The sequence below is a fragment of the Balaenoptera ricei genome, chromosome 13, assembly GCF_028023285.1.
Source record: "Balaenoptera ricei isolate mBalRic1 chromosome 13, mBalRic1.hap2, whole genome shotgun sequence".
Lineage (NCBI taxonomy): Eukaryota > Metazoa > Chordata > Mammalia > Artiodactyla > Balaenopteridae > Balaenoptera > Balaenoptera ricei.
This window is the reverse complement of record NC_082651.1, coordinates 2,089,409-2,101,890: the sequence shown is the minus strand read 5'-3', so window position 1 is coordinate 2,101,890 and position 12,482 is coordinate 2,089,409.

Here is a 12,482-nt window from a genome sequence, read left to right as displayed (position 1 = left end):
GGCACAGCTGGAGGACTGCATGAAAGGGCTTATCGTCCTCAGTGAATGAAATTCATGGAGTGAGGACTTCCAGGCAGACCCAAGAGCAGTTTCAGGATTGGTGCTCCAGATGACATGGCCATTTGAAGAGGGTGATGTGGACTGAGTCCTACCAGGAGGAAATGGTGACGTTCAAAGAGAAGAAAGAGGGGATCTCAGCCTCTGCATCCACAGCTGCTTCTCCTGGGGCTTCATCTGTGCACGTGAGTGAACCTCAAAACAGTGAGAGGTTTGCTGATGCCTCACTGGGAGATCCAGTGCCAGCCATGGGTCTAAGAGCCGTCAGCATCCCTGCGGAGGATGGAGATTCAGTGTCTACTGCTTCTGTGATCATGCACCGCCCTACGACTATGCACATTACACAAGTTACAAATAACCCCCCTGATACTCACACTGCTAGCCTGTTGCACCTTCTCCATGAAAGCAGACTCTAGCTACTTCACAAAGCTGAGTTGGAAATATTCGGCCAATTAAGTCATTTTAATAGAAACAGTGGTTTATAATGTATTTTTCCAAAATTCTGCCCAGTGTGTATGTACCCTTACTTCATGCGTTATCAGGCATATTCCTTGCAGTCCTGAGCTCCCATTGCTCTGCTTATCCCTTTGGGAATCTAATAAACTCCCAAGCTCAAGTTCAAGTCAGCTGAGTCTTCAGCCGCAGCAGATTCCTGTCTTTATTCTGATGACTTAACCAATTAGTGGCTTCCCTGAAAAAGGCACCTCGATTTCAACTGACTCAGTCCTGATGAGCAAGATAAACTAGAGGTTGATTATTTGCAAAGAAAAGAATTTTTCTCAGGACGAGGGTCCCCTTGAGCCTTCTTTAGTTCTTTAAATATTGAGTGTTTACCTTGTTCTGGGTCCTCTTCTGGGCTCTAGGGATGCAGTGGTGAGCTAAACTGACAAAGTTTGTGTCCTCCTGGAGTTTATATCTAATGGAAAAACACCCAGAGATCAAAGAAACACATATACACTGTGTTTGCAAGCCATGATGGGTGTTTTGAGGAAAAATAAAGTAGGATAAAAGGGTTATAAACTTACAGGATGTGGGGAGGTGTCTTGGTTGGAATGGGAAAGTCTCTCTGAGGTTGTGACCTTTGAGTGGAGAGATGCGTGGAGTCAGGTATCAGCATCCACTCTGAGAACCGGGGCAAGAGCTGCCCTCCAGACAGGGGTGGCCCTGACACACAGCGAGCCAAGGAAGGCCAGCGTGGCTGGACCGTGTCTTAGAAGGTGCTGTCCGATAAAGAGCCACAGGAGTGAAAAGAGCCGCTGGAAAAATATTAAGTAAAACAGATGTGGATAGATTAGAAAACAAAAATTGAAAACCAAGAGACTCTAGGATTTTAGTTCTCTATTTATAAATGGGAAGGTCAAGATTAATGGGGTATAATCATTTGTCAGTTAATATTTCCTGAATATCCAACAGAAGTTTTTCACTTGGTGACAAAAGATAGAGTTCAAAGGGATGCTGACAATTCCCACCATTATGTTTCCCACCATTATGTTCTGCTCGTGATGGACAAAGTCAGTGCTTGATTGGCCTTTATACAAGATAGATAGATAGAGAGATAGATAGATAGACAGACAGACAGACAGACAGACAGACAGACAGATAGATAGATAGACAGACATAGATAGACATACCTATATATAGTGAAACTTGTCTCTGTGTATAATTCATTCGTTTATTTATTCATTCATTCATTTGGTGGCAGTTTGTAGTCTGTAGGTAAGAAGGTCTGGAACAGGAGGCTAGAGTTGAAGTGACATCCTTGGGGGCGATTGTCATTACTGTCATTTCAAAAATGAACAAACAAAACCCAACTACAACAGAATAAGGACAGTAAACCCGCGTTGCGTTGCCCTGGGAAGCAGCTGCAGAGAGCAGCAGAGGCACCTGTGGTTGTATTTTTGGACAGAGAGGCAGTCTGTCCAATAAGAGGGTCAGTAGGAAGCTCTCCTGCTCGGGGACGTAGCCCCTGATCTTTAGCTCATGGACCAGTCCACCCAAACGATGAAAGAAGTTGCGGCTTTGATTATTCTGGTTGCTCTTTTGTGTGTAATTTCCAAGAAAAAGAATATCGCCAGTGGTTTCTGATGACCTCCAGGGAAATCGGACCACTTCCTCCCATACAAGTTCCCTTACTTCCTTCCCCATCCTACAGCTCTGATCACACCTCAGCCCTTCTCTGTCCCCTCACCTGTGCGTCCTACCTCCCACCCCCTGTGCTGTCCTCAACATTTCCAGCTGCGTGAACTGTCCCCATGTTTGCCACACTCTGTGAGACACACAGCCCTGGACGGCCTTCAGCAGACCGTGTGTCCTGACCGTCTGCCTTCGATGAAATCACTGTCTCCAGGCCACTGTTCTCCACCTGGAAGAAGGGGTTGGAAGGTAGGATAACATAGGATTCAGGTCAGACGCCCCCTTTTCCAAAATCCTTAATTGCACACCCCAGTCTAAGTATTATTGCCACCTTCTGGGTCTGACCCATGGCCGTCTTTGAGAGTCATTTGGCAACAGGTGACGCTGAGGTGGGACCTTTCCAGCTTTCCCTGGCAAGCCATGCTTCTCAGGAAGCGGACTTCTTCCTGTGCTGCGGTTCACTGACTTTCAGCCACACAGAGAGCTGGCTTCATCCCCTCGCAGCCCCCTATCCTCACCAGCCACTCCCGCTACCCACAGATAATCAGCCAGGTAGGTCTGCCTGGCAAGATTCCAATCTGTTAGACTCCAGGAAAAGAATTTCCCTGCGGCCAGATGGCTGAAAGCTCTGGGGCATATTTCAGAGTAGAGACTTGCCCCTCCCACCACCAGAATCAGGAGACTTTTCTCTGATCTTCAGACCCTTACAAACTTATAGGCCTCCTGGAGGTAAAATTCCCCAAATATATATATATTATATTATATATAAATAAATATATTATATATATATATGATTCCCCAAATATATATATTATATTCCTCCAAATATATATATATATATACACACACACAAAGTTCAGTTCTAGTGAACTTTGTGTTTACACTGTTAAGATCATTAGCCCCAAATTATCCATGACATTACAATATGACAATTCTTTCTGTACCAGATTTTGACACAAAAATGAAGATAGAATACCAATCAGTGTTTAAATGTTGGGACACTATATCCCACATTGAAAGGTATAAAAAAGAAAGTTTTTAAAGGGTAGAGAACATCATTCCAAAGTCATTAACATTCTCAGGAGGAGAACTTGAATCCAGAAGCCATTCCAGTTTCTGGGATGAGAGTCTCTAGATTTCAGTTACTTTATCAAAAGAAGGGCATTCCTCAGGTTTAACCAAACACTACACACACACAGAATGTCATCTGCTAAATTTTAAGGAGGAAATGACGTCTTTAGGGTGTGAGCTCTTATGACACACCTCAGTGCTCCAGGCTCTTGACTGGATGAACCAGTAACCCCTCCACAACGTGAACAGAGCACGTGTCCTGAAGCAGATTATCATGGTTGCTTCTGAGGAATTAGAACTAAATTCTATTCACCAGTCTTTCCCTAATATGGCTGGTCCTTGTTCAACTCAATTCCTTGTGCTGCATCGACGTACAAGGAAAACTCACGCAATGGTACCCGAGTGAGGAATGGGCAAAGCACTAGTATTGGCTGAGAGAGTGATTTAAAACACTCAGCACCAGCCACATTGTCACGTGCTAATGATATCCCACTCTCTGGTTCAGAATCGAACACCTGGAAATCGTTTACTGTCTCGCTGGAAAAAAGCTCAGACGAACACTAGGAGCTCTTCTGGGTTAAGAAAACTCATGTGAGTATTAAACAATGGTTTCCAGAAAACAGTTGCCCCCACTTTTGGTTTGTACCTGTAAAGAAAACTGTGGGAAAGTCAACCAGGTGTGGAACTTGGAGGGATGGGGGATATTTGACATGAAGGCAGCTAGAGGTTAACGTTGGGAGTCTTCAAACTTCTGGGCAACTTGAGGCCTGAAAGTGGTTCCATTTTTCCTTCCCACCCCACACCCGCCAGGTAAAACTGAGCATCACCCACACATCCCTTGTTGAAGGAGAGAACTCAGACCCAGGCAATCATCTCCTCACCGGCAGCGCCTCTTCCACCCTTCCCTCCTCCCCCACTTCCTTTCCCCGGGTTGCTGAAGTCCGCCCAGTGTGCCAGGCTAAGTTCTAGACACACGCAGGACCTCATCAGTCACAGGCTTACAGAGGAAAGGGAGGCTAAGTCAATGTCCATCTTAGCCAGCAGGTAACGAATCTAAAAGTTGTATCCCAGGTAACACCTTAACCACAGTCTCCGCGCTTGAAAAACATACAAATTGCGAAAAGTGCGTGCCTGCTAATGCCAGTTTTGAGTTTGCATATCCTGTGTCCCCCGCAGAGAATATTCTTTCCCCTTTTCTCTGTTTGAAATCTCTCTCCGGACTCACCCTTAACGACAAGCTCTAATGCCCACCCTGGGTCCCGCCTGCCGGGATGGGTCCATGTGTGTGTGTCCCTGTTCTGTGGCGTTACCCACGTCCGCCCTGGTATCACCTGTCCTCTCCTCTATGTCAGGAGCTGCCTGGGGCCAGAAGCCATTTCGGACCCCTCTTTGCCTTTCCCCACAACCAGACACGGTTGTCCATGGTCGACATTTGATAAAAAGTCAGTCCAACTCACTATCGAAAGCAGCATATTTTCAGGTCCTTGCACTTGCAGCTTCTGCAGTAGAAAGTTAAAATGCACATTTTGGGTTTTTTTTTCTACACCCACTCCGTGATCAGCGAGGTCTGCTGCCTGCCTGAGTGGCTCACGAGAGTGATTGGCAAATGTTCAGGAATTTTGTGAGCCTGGTGTTAAACACAGCCATTAATAAAAATGACATTGCGTAAACTTACAATTAAATGCATTTCATTAAAAACAAAGGTAATATGCTAAAATAGTATGTACTTCTTAATTATTTTTACATTGACTACTATCTCTGCTGTTGAGATTATTCACATGCAGTGCATAAGCCTGGTGGACATGCTACACGGTGCTGGACTCCTGGGTTTCTCGCCCCACCTGCACACGGTGATGCCAGGCTAGGTGCTTGCAATCTGCCAAGGCGGGAGCATTTGCCTCTTGGAAATCGGCAAAGCTCCAGATCAGGGGTCTTCCCACCCACAGCAAAGAGGGTACTGCTGACTTATTCTGAAACCAACTCCCCCTTATCCAGATCAAGCACTCTCATTTTTCTTTTAACCTTTTCTAATTAACTAACATTACAGCAGAATTCTTCCCACACACGGATTGATAACACTCAAAGCTTTAAAATATAGAAAACTGCATTTTAGGACTACAGAGGCGATGACCACCATTATCTTCTTCTTGAGCTGATTTAGAAGCCAGCATAGCCCTCCTGCAACATCACAAGGTCATAATAATGAATTCAGTTTTTATTATACGATCTAGAAAAATAATCTCTGTCATTTGAACTCTCAGGTTCTCCAGAGTCGAGAAAGACAGGGGTCCTCCTCATAATTTTCCATCAGAATACAAAATGAATAAAATAGAAAACATGTTCCTGTCGGTTGAATCACCATACCAAATACGTTTTAAGAGAAAAATGCTTAAATCCTGCATCTAATGATTTAATATAGAATCAGGATGAAGCAATTAAAAAGCCTGTATGATACCTCATGGGATTACTTCTGTATCTGGTTTATTCTCCCTCCCATTTCCCTACCACCCCCATGTCTTCTTTGCTCTCTCCTTTTCAGAAAGCCTTTCTCTGAAGTTTTAGACTTTGAGCAGTAAACAGATAGGGTTTTTTTTTTTTTTTTATTTAAAAAAACACTTTTAATAACAATTCAATTTTAGCTGGCTTGATTAGACTAGTTAAAATTTTCCATGCTCATGCTTAATCTCCCTCTCTCTCTATAGTTACAGATATAGATATGTCCATAATTTGTCCTCTATTTTTCTGTTTTCCTCTTTTCTTTTTTTTTTTTTCACACACACACACTGTATTTTATTTTTACAAGAGATAAATCGACTGACACCAAGCATTGTACATGGATGACCACAACAAAAGCAACAATGATTGCAATTACCAAACATGAAACATACTCATATTATGTCATAGTATTGACATTCAGTCCAGTAATCCTCCACTGTAACAGCTCCTTTACTTTGCAGTGAAAATTGATTTGTATATTCTTTGCCTCTGAGTCCTTGTGGAATTTTTTTTTTTTTTTTTTAAATTCAGACAGAAAGTCACAAAAATTATACTCATCCTCATCAGTTCACTCAGTCCCATGTAATTAATTTTTTTTTCATCTTGATCGTTTGTTAGCACTTTTATGAGTTCATCAGTTTTTCATTAGAGTTCTGAAAATGCTTATTCATTCAGTTCAGCAGATAGGGTTTTAAGAAAAGCAATGATCCACCGGAAGATTACCAGTTGTAACTGACTTGAAATACTTGTGGGGGGTATTTGGGGGGAAGTGATGTGTGAATCACTTTGTGTGCAGTCAGCGCTGCCTTTGAATGTGAAGTTGGTGTCTTCAGCAAGAAAAACAGAGTGAGAACACAAATGAGGTCCTGTCTTCTTCCCGAAAGTTGAGAGAAATTGAAAATTTCATTTTCATTCATTTATTCTTTTTTCCCTAATTAATTCCCATTTTTGCTCTATCTTCCTCTCTTCAACAATAAATCTTCCCTTCTCAAAATCTGCTTACTTAAGTGGGGTGTGGCCCAATTTGGGGTGATGATCTGGATGGGAATTTTATGAACATTGCTTACTGTAAATCAAAGGCATGGGGAGAAGTATGATTTATACAACTGGTTTTTTTTATGAAGTGAAGATTAGGTCATTCTCTCAAAGATATGTCTGCTCAACCAGCCTGGAAATTTTTTTTTTTTAAGTAATAATCGACATTTTATTTAATTTAATTAATTTATTTATTTAACATCTTTATTGGAGTGGAAATTTTTTTAAATGTATTTTTCTTTTAACATCTCCATTGGAATATATTTGCCTTACAACGGTGTGTTAGTTTCTGCTGTATCACAAAGTGAATCAGCTATACATATACATATATCCCAATATCCCCTCCCTCTTGCATCTCCCTCCCACCCTCCCTATCCCACCACTCTAGGTGGTCACAAAGCACCGAGCTGATCACCCTGTGCTATGCGGCTGCTTCCCACTAGCTAACTATTTTACGTTTGGTAGTGTATATATGTCCATGCCACTCTCTCACTTTGTCCCAGCTTACCCTTCCCCCTCCTCGTGTCCTCAAGTCCATTCTCTTGGTCTGTGTCATTATTCCTGCCCTGCCCCTAGGTTCTTCAGAACCATTTTTTAAATTTTAGATCCCATATATATGTGTTAGCATACAGTATTTGTTTTTCTCTTTCTGACTTACTTCACTCTGTATGACAGACTCTAGGTCCATCCACCTCACTACAAATAACTCAATTTCGTTTCCTTTTATGGCTGAGTAATATTCCATTGTATATATGTGCCACATCTTCTTTATCCATTCATCTGTCGATGGACACTTAGGTTGCTTCCATGTCCTGGCTATTGTAAATAGAGCTGCAATGAACATTGTGGTACATGACTCTTTTTGAATTATGGTTTTCTCATGGTATATGCCCAGTAGTGGGATTGCTGGGTTGTATGTTAGTTCCATTTTTAGTTTTTTAAGGAACCTCCATACTGTTCTCCATAGTGGCTGTATTAGTTTACATTCCCACCAACAGAGCAAGAGTGTTCCCTTTTTTCCACACCCTCTCCAGCATTTATAGTTTGTAGATTTTTTGATGATGGCCATTCTGACTGGTGTGAGGTGATACCTCATTGTAGTTTTGATTTGCATTTCTCTAATGGTTAGTGATGTTGAGCATCCTTTCATGTGTTTATTGGCAATATGTATATCTTCTATGGAGAAATGTCTATTTAGGTCTTCTGCCCATTTTTGGATTGGGTTGTTTGTTTTTTTGATATTGAGCTGCACGAGCTGCTTCTATATTTTGGAGATTAATCCTTTGTCAGCTGCTTCATTTGCAAATATTTTCTCCCATTCTGAGGGTTGTCCTTTTGTCTTGTTTATGGTTTCCTTTGCTGTGCAAAAACTTTTAAGTTTCATTAGGTCCCATTTGTTTATTTTTGTTTTTATTTCCATTTCTCTAGGAGGTGGGTCAAAAAGGATCTTGCTGTGATTTATGTCAAAGAGTGTTCTGCCTATGTTTTCCTCTAAGAGTTTTATAGTGTCTGGCCTTACATTTAGGTCTTTAATCCATTTTGAGTTTATTTTTGTGTACGGTGTTAGGAAGTGTTCTAATTTCATTCTTTTACATGTAGCTGTCCAGTTTTCCCAGCACCACTTATTGAAGAGGCTGTCTTTTCTCCATTGTATACTCTTGCCTCCTTTATCAAAGATAAGGTGACCATAGGTGTGTGGGTTTATCTCTGGGCTTTCTATCCTGTTCCATTGATCTATATTTCTGTTTTTGTGCCAGTACCATACTGTCTTCATTAATGTAGCTTTGTAGTATAGTCTGAAGTCAGGGAGCCTGATTCCTCCAACTCCACTTTTCTTTCTCAAGATTGCTTTGGCTATTCGGTGTCTTTTGTGTTTCCATACAAATTGTGAAATTTTTTGTTCTAGTTCTGTGAAAAATGCCATTGGTAGTTTGATAGGGATTGCATTGAAACTGTAGATTGCTTTGGGTAGTATAGTCATTTTCACAATGTTGATTCTTCCAATCCAAGAACGTGGTGTATCTCTCCATCTGTTTGTAACACCTTTGATTTCTTTCATCAGTGTCTTATAGTTTTCTGCATACAGGTCTTTTGTCTCCTTAGGTAGGTTTATTCCTAGGTATTTTATTCTTTTTGTTGCAAAGGTAAATGAGAGTGTTTCCTTAATTTCTCTTTCAGATTTTTCATCATTAGTGTATAGGAATGCAAGAGATTTCTGTGCATTAATTTTGTATCCTGCTACTTTACCAAATTCACTGATTAACTCTAGTAGTTTTCTGGTAGCATCTTTAGGATTCTCTATGTATAGTGTCATGTCATCTGCAAACAGTGACAGTTTTACTTCTTCTTTTCCGATTTGGATTCCTTTTATTTCTTTTTCTTCTCTGATTGCTGTGGCTAAAACTTCCAAAACTATGTTGAATAATAGTGGTGAGAGTGGACAACCTTTTCTTATTCCTGATCTTAGTGGAAATAGTTTCAGTTTTTCACCATTGAAACGATGTTGGCTGTGGGTTTGTCATATATGGCCTTTATTATGTTGAGGAAAGTTCCCTCTATGCCCACTTTCCGGAGAGTTTTTATCATAAATTGGTGTTGAATTTTGTCGAAAGCCTTTTCTGCATCTATTAAGATGATCATATGGTTTTTATCCTTCAATTTGTTTATATGGTTTATCACACTGATTGATGTGCATATATTGAAGAATCCTTGCATTCCTGGGATAAACCCCACTTGATCATGGTGTATGATCCTTTTAATGTGCTGTTGGATTCCGTTTGCTAGTATTTTGTTGAGGATTTTTGCATCTATGTTCATCAGTGATATTGACCTGTAGTTTTCTTTCTTTGTGACATCTTTGTCTGGTTTTGGTACCAGGGTGATGGTGGTCTCATAGAATGAGTTTGGGAGTGTTCCTCCCTCTGCTATACTTTGGAAGAGTTTGAGAAGGATAGGTGTTAGCTCTACTCTAAATGTTTGATAGAATTCACCTGTGAAGCCATCTGGTGCTGGTCTTTTGTTTGTTGGAAGATTTTTTAATCACAGTTTCAATTTCAGAGCTTATGATTGGTCTGTTTATATTTTCTATTTCTTCCTGGTTCAGTCTCAGAAGGTTGTGCTTTTCTAAGAATTTGTCCATTTCTTCCAGGTTGTCCATTTTATTGGCATATAGTTGCTTGTAGTAATCTCTCATGATCCTTTGTATTTCTGCAGTGTCAGTTGTTACTTCTCCTTTTTCATTTCTAATTCTATTGATTTGAGTCTTATCCCTTTTTTTCTTGATGAGTCTGGCTAATGGTTTATCAATTTTGTTTATCTTCTCAAAGAACTAGCTTTTAGTTTTATTGATCCTTGCTATTGTTTCCTCCATTTCTTTTTCATTTATTTCTGATCTGATCTTTACGATTTCTTTACTTCTGCTAACTTTGGGGTTTTTTTTGTTGTTGTTGTTCTTCTTTCTCCAGTTGCTTTAGGTGTAATGTTAGGTTGTTTATTTGAGATTTTTCTTGTTTCTTTAGGTAGGATTGTATTACTATAAACTTCCCTTATAGAACTGCTTTTGCTGCATCTCATAGGTTTTGGGTCATCGTGTTTTCATTGTCATTTGTTCCTAGGTATTTTTTGATTTCCTCTTTGATTTCTTCAGTGATCTCTTGGTTATTTAGTGTTGTATTGTTTAGCCTCCATGTGTTTGTATTTTTTAGAGTTTTTTTCCTGTAATTGATATCTAGTCTTATAGTGTTGTGGTCAGAAAAGATAGTTGATATGATTTCAGTTTTCTTAAATTTACCAAGCCTTAATTTGTGACCCAAGATATGGTCTATCCTGGAGCATGTTCCATGAGCACTTGAGAAGAAAGTGTATTCTGTTGTTTTTGGATGGAATGTCCTATAAATATCAATTAAGTCCATCTTGTTTAATGTGTCATTTAAAGCTTGTGTTTCCTTATTTATTTTCATTTTGGATGATCTGTCCATTGATGGAAGTGGGGTGTTAAAGTCCCCTACTATGATTGTGTTACTGTCAATTTCCCCTTTTGTAGCTGTTAGCATTTGCCTTATGTATTGAGGTGCTCCTATGTTGGGTGCATAAATATTTACAATTGTTATATCTTCTTCTTGGATTGATCCCTTGATCATTATGTCATGTCTTTCTTTGTCTCTTGTAATAGTCTTTATTTTAAAGTCTATTTTGTCTGATATGAGAATTGCTATTCCAGCTTTCTTTTGATTTCTATTTGCATGGAATATCTTTTTCCATCCCCTCACTTTCAATCTGTATGTGTCCCTAGGTCTGAAGTGGGTCTCTTGTAGACAGTATATATGGGTCTTGTTTTTGTATCCATTCAGCCAGTCTATGTCTTTTGGTGGGAGCATTTAATCCATTTACATTTAAAATAATTATCGATATAATTACTATTTATGTAATACATAATGTATAATGTATAATGTATGTATAATGAAACAGTGATTCATTGTCTATTCAGGTATTCCACACATGCAGGGTACATCAAGTTGATTGTGGAGATTTAATCCGCTGCTCTTGAGGCTGCTGGGAGAGATTTCCCTTTCTCTTCTTTGTTTGCACAGCTCCTGGGGTTCAGCTTTGGACTTGGCCCTGCCTCTGCATGTAGGTCACCCTCTGGCGTCTGTTCTTCACCCAGACAGGAGGGGGTTAAAGTAGCAGCTGATTAGGGGGCTCTGGCTCACTCAGGCCGGGGGAGGAGGGGTACAGAATTCAGGGCGAGCCTGAGGCAGCAGAGGCCAGCGTGACGTTGCACCAGCCTGAGGCACGCCGTGTGTTCTCTGGGGAAGTTGTCCCTGGATCAGGGGACCCCGGCAGGGGCGGGCTGCACAGGATCCTGGGAGGGGAGGTGTGGATAGTGACCTGTGCTTGCACACAGGCTTCTTGGTGTCTGCAGCAGCAGCCTTAGCGTTTCACACCCGTCTCTGGTGTCCGTGCTGATAGCCGCGGCTCATGCCCGTCTCTGGAGCTCGTTTAGGCGGCGTTCTGAATCCCGTCTCCTCGTGCACCCTTTTGGGAAGTCTGAGGTCTTCTGCCAGCATTCGGTAGGTGTTCTGTAGGAGATGTTGCACATGTAGATGTATTTTTGATGTATTTTTGGGGAGGAAGGTGATCTCCACGTCTTACTCCTCCGCCATCTTGAAGGTCCTCCTGGAGTGGAAATTTTTAATTAAAAAAAAAATCATTGACCAAACGTCTTTCTTCACAGTGGAGCAGTGATTTAATAAACACAGTGGTTTTATTTTTCCATCTCTACGCTTCTCTTTCCTACATAATATCCACTCATTTTGTCTTCTATCAAGTAGTTTATCATTGAAATGTTCAAAGATGCTACATCCTGTAGAATTGTCCTTTGAACAAGTTTCTGAGGGACACACTTTGCATTTGTCCATCCCGAAGGGTTGTTTCTTGGGCTTTTAAGAAAGAGGGTTTGGTAGGTGCTGCGGAGGGCAGAGGAGGGCGCTCACATAGCCCGAGTGCCCTGGGAGGCCCGACATCAAGAGAAGCTGGTGGGCAGGCACCTCCAGCCGACATCCCGACTCCAGGCCTCAGTCTGCCTTGAAAGGCCCAGCGTTAGTCCTGGCTCAGGGCAGGATTGAGGCTCTGCCCCATGCTCTACTGGCTTGCATCACTGAGCACGCAAGGGACGAGCGTGGTGACGGTGG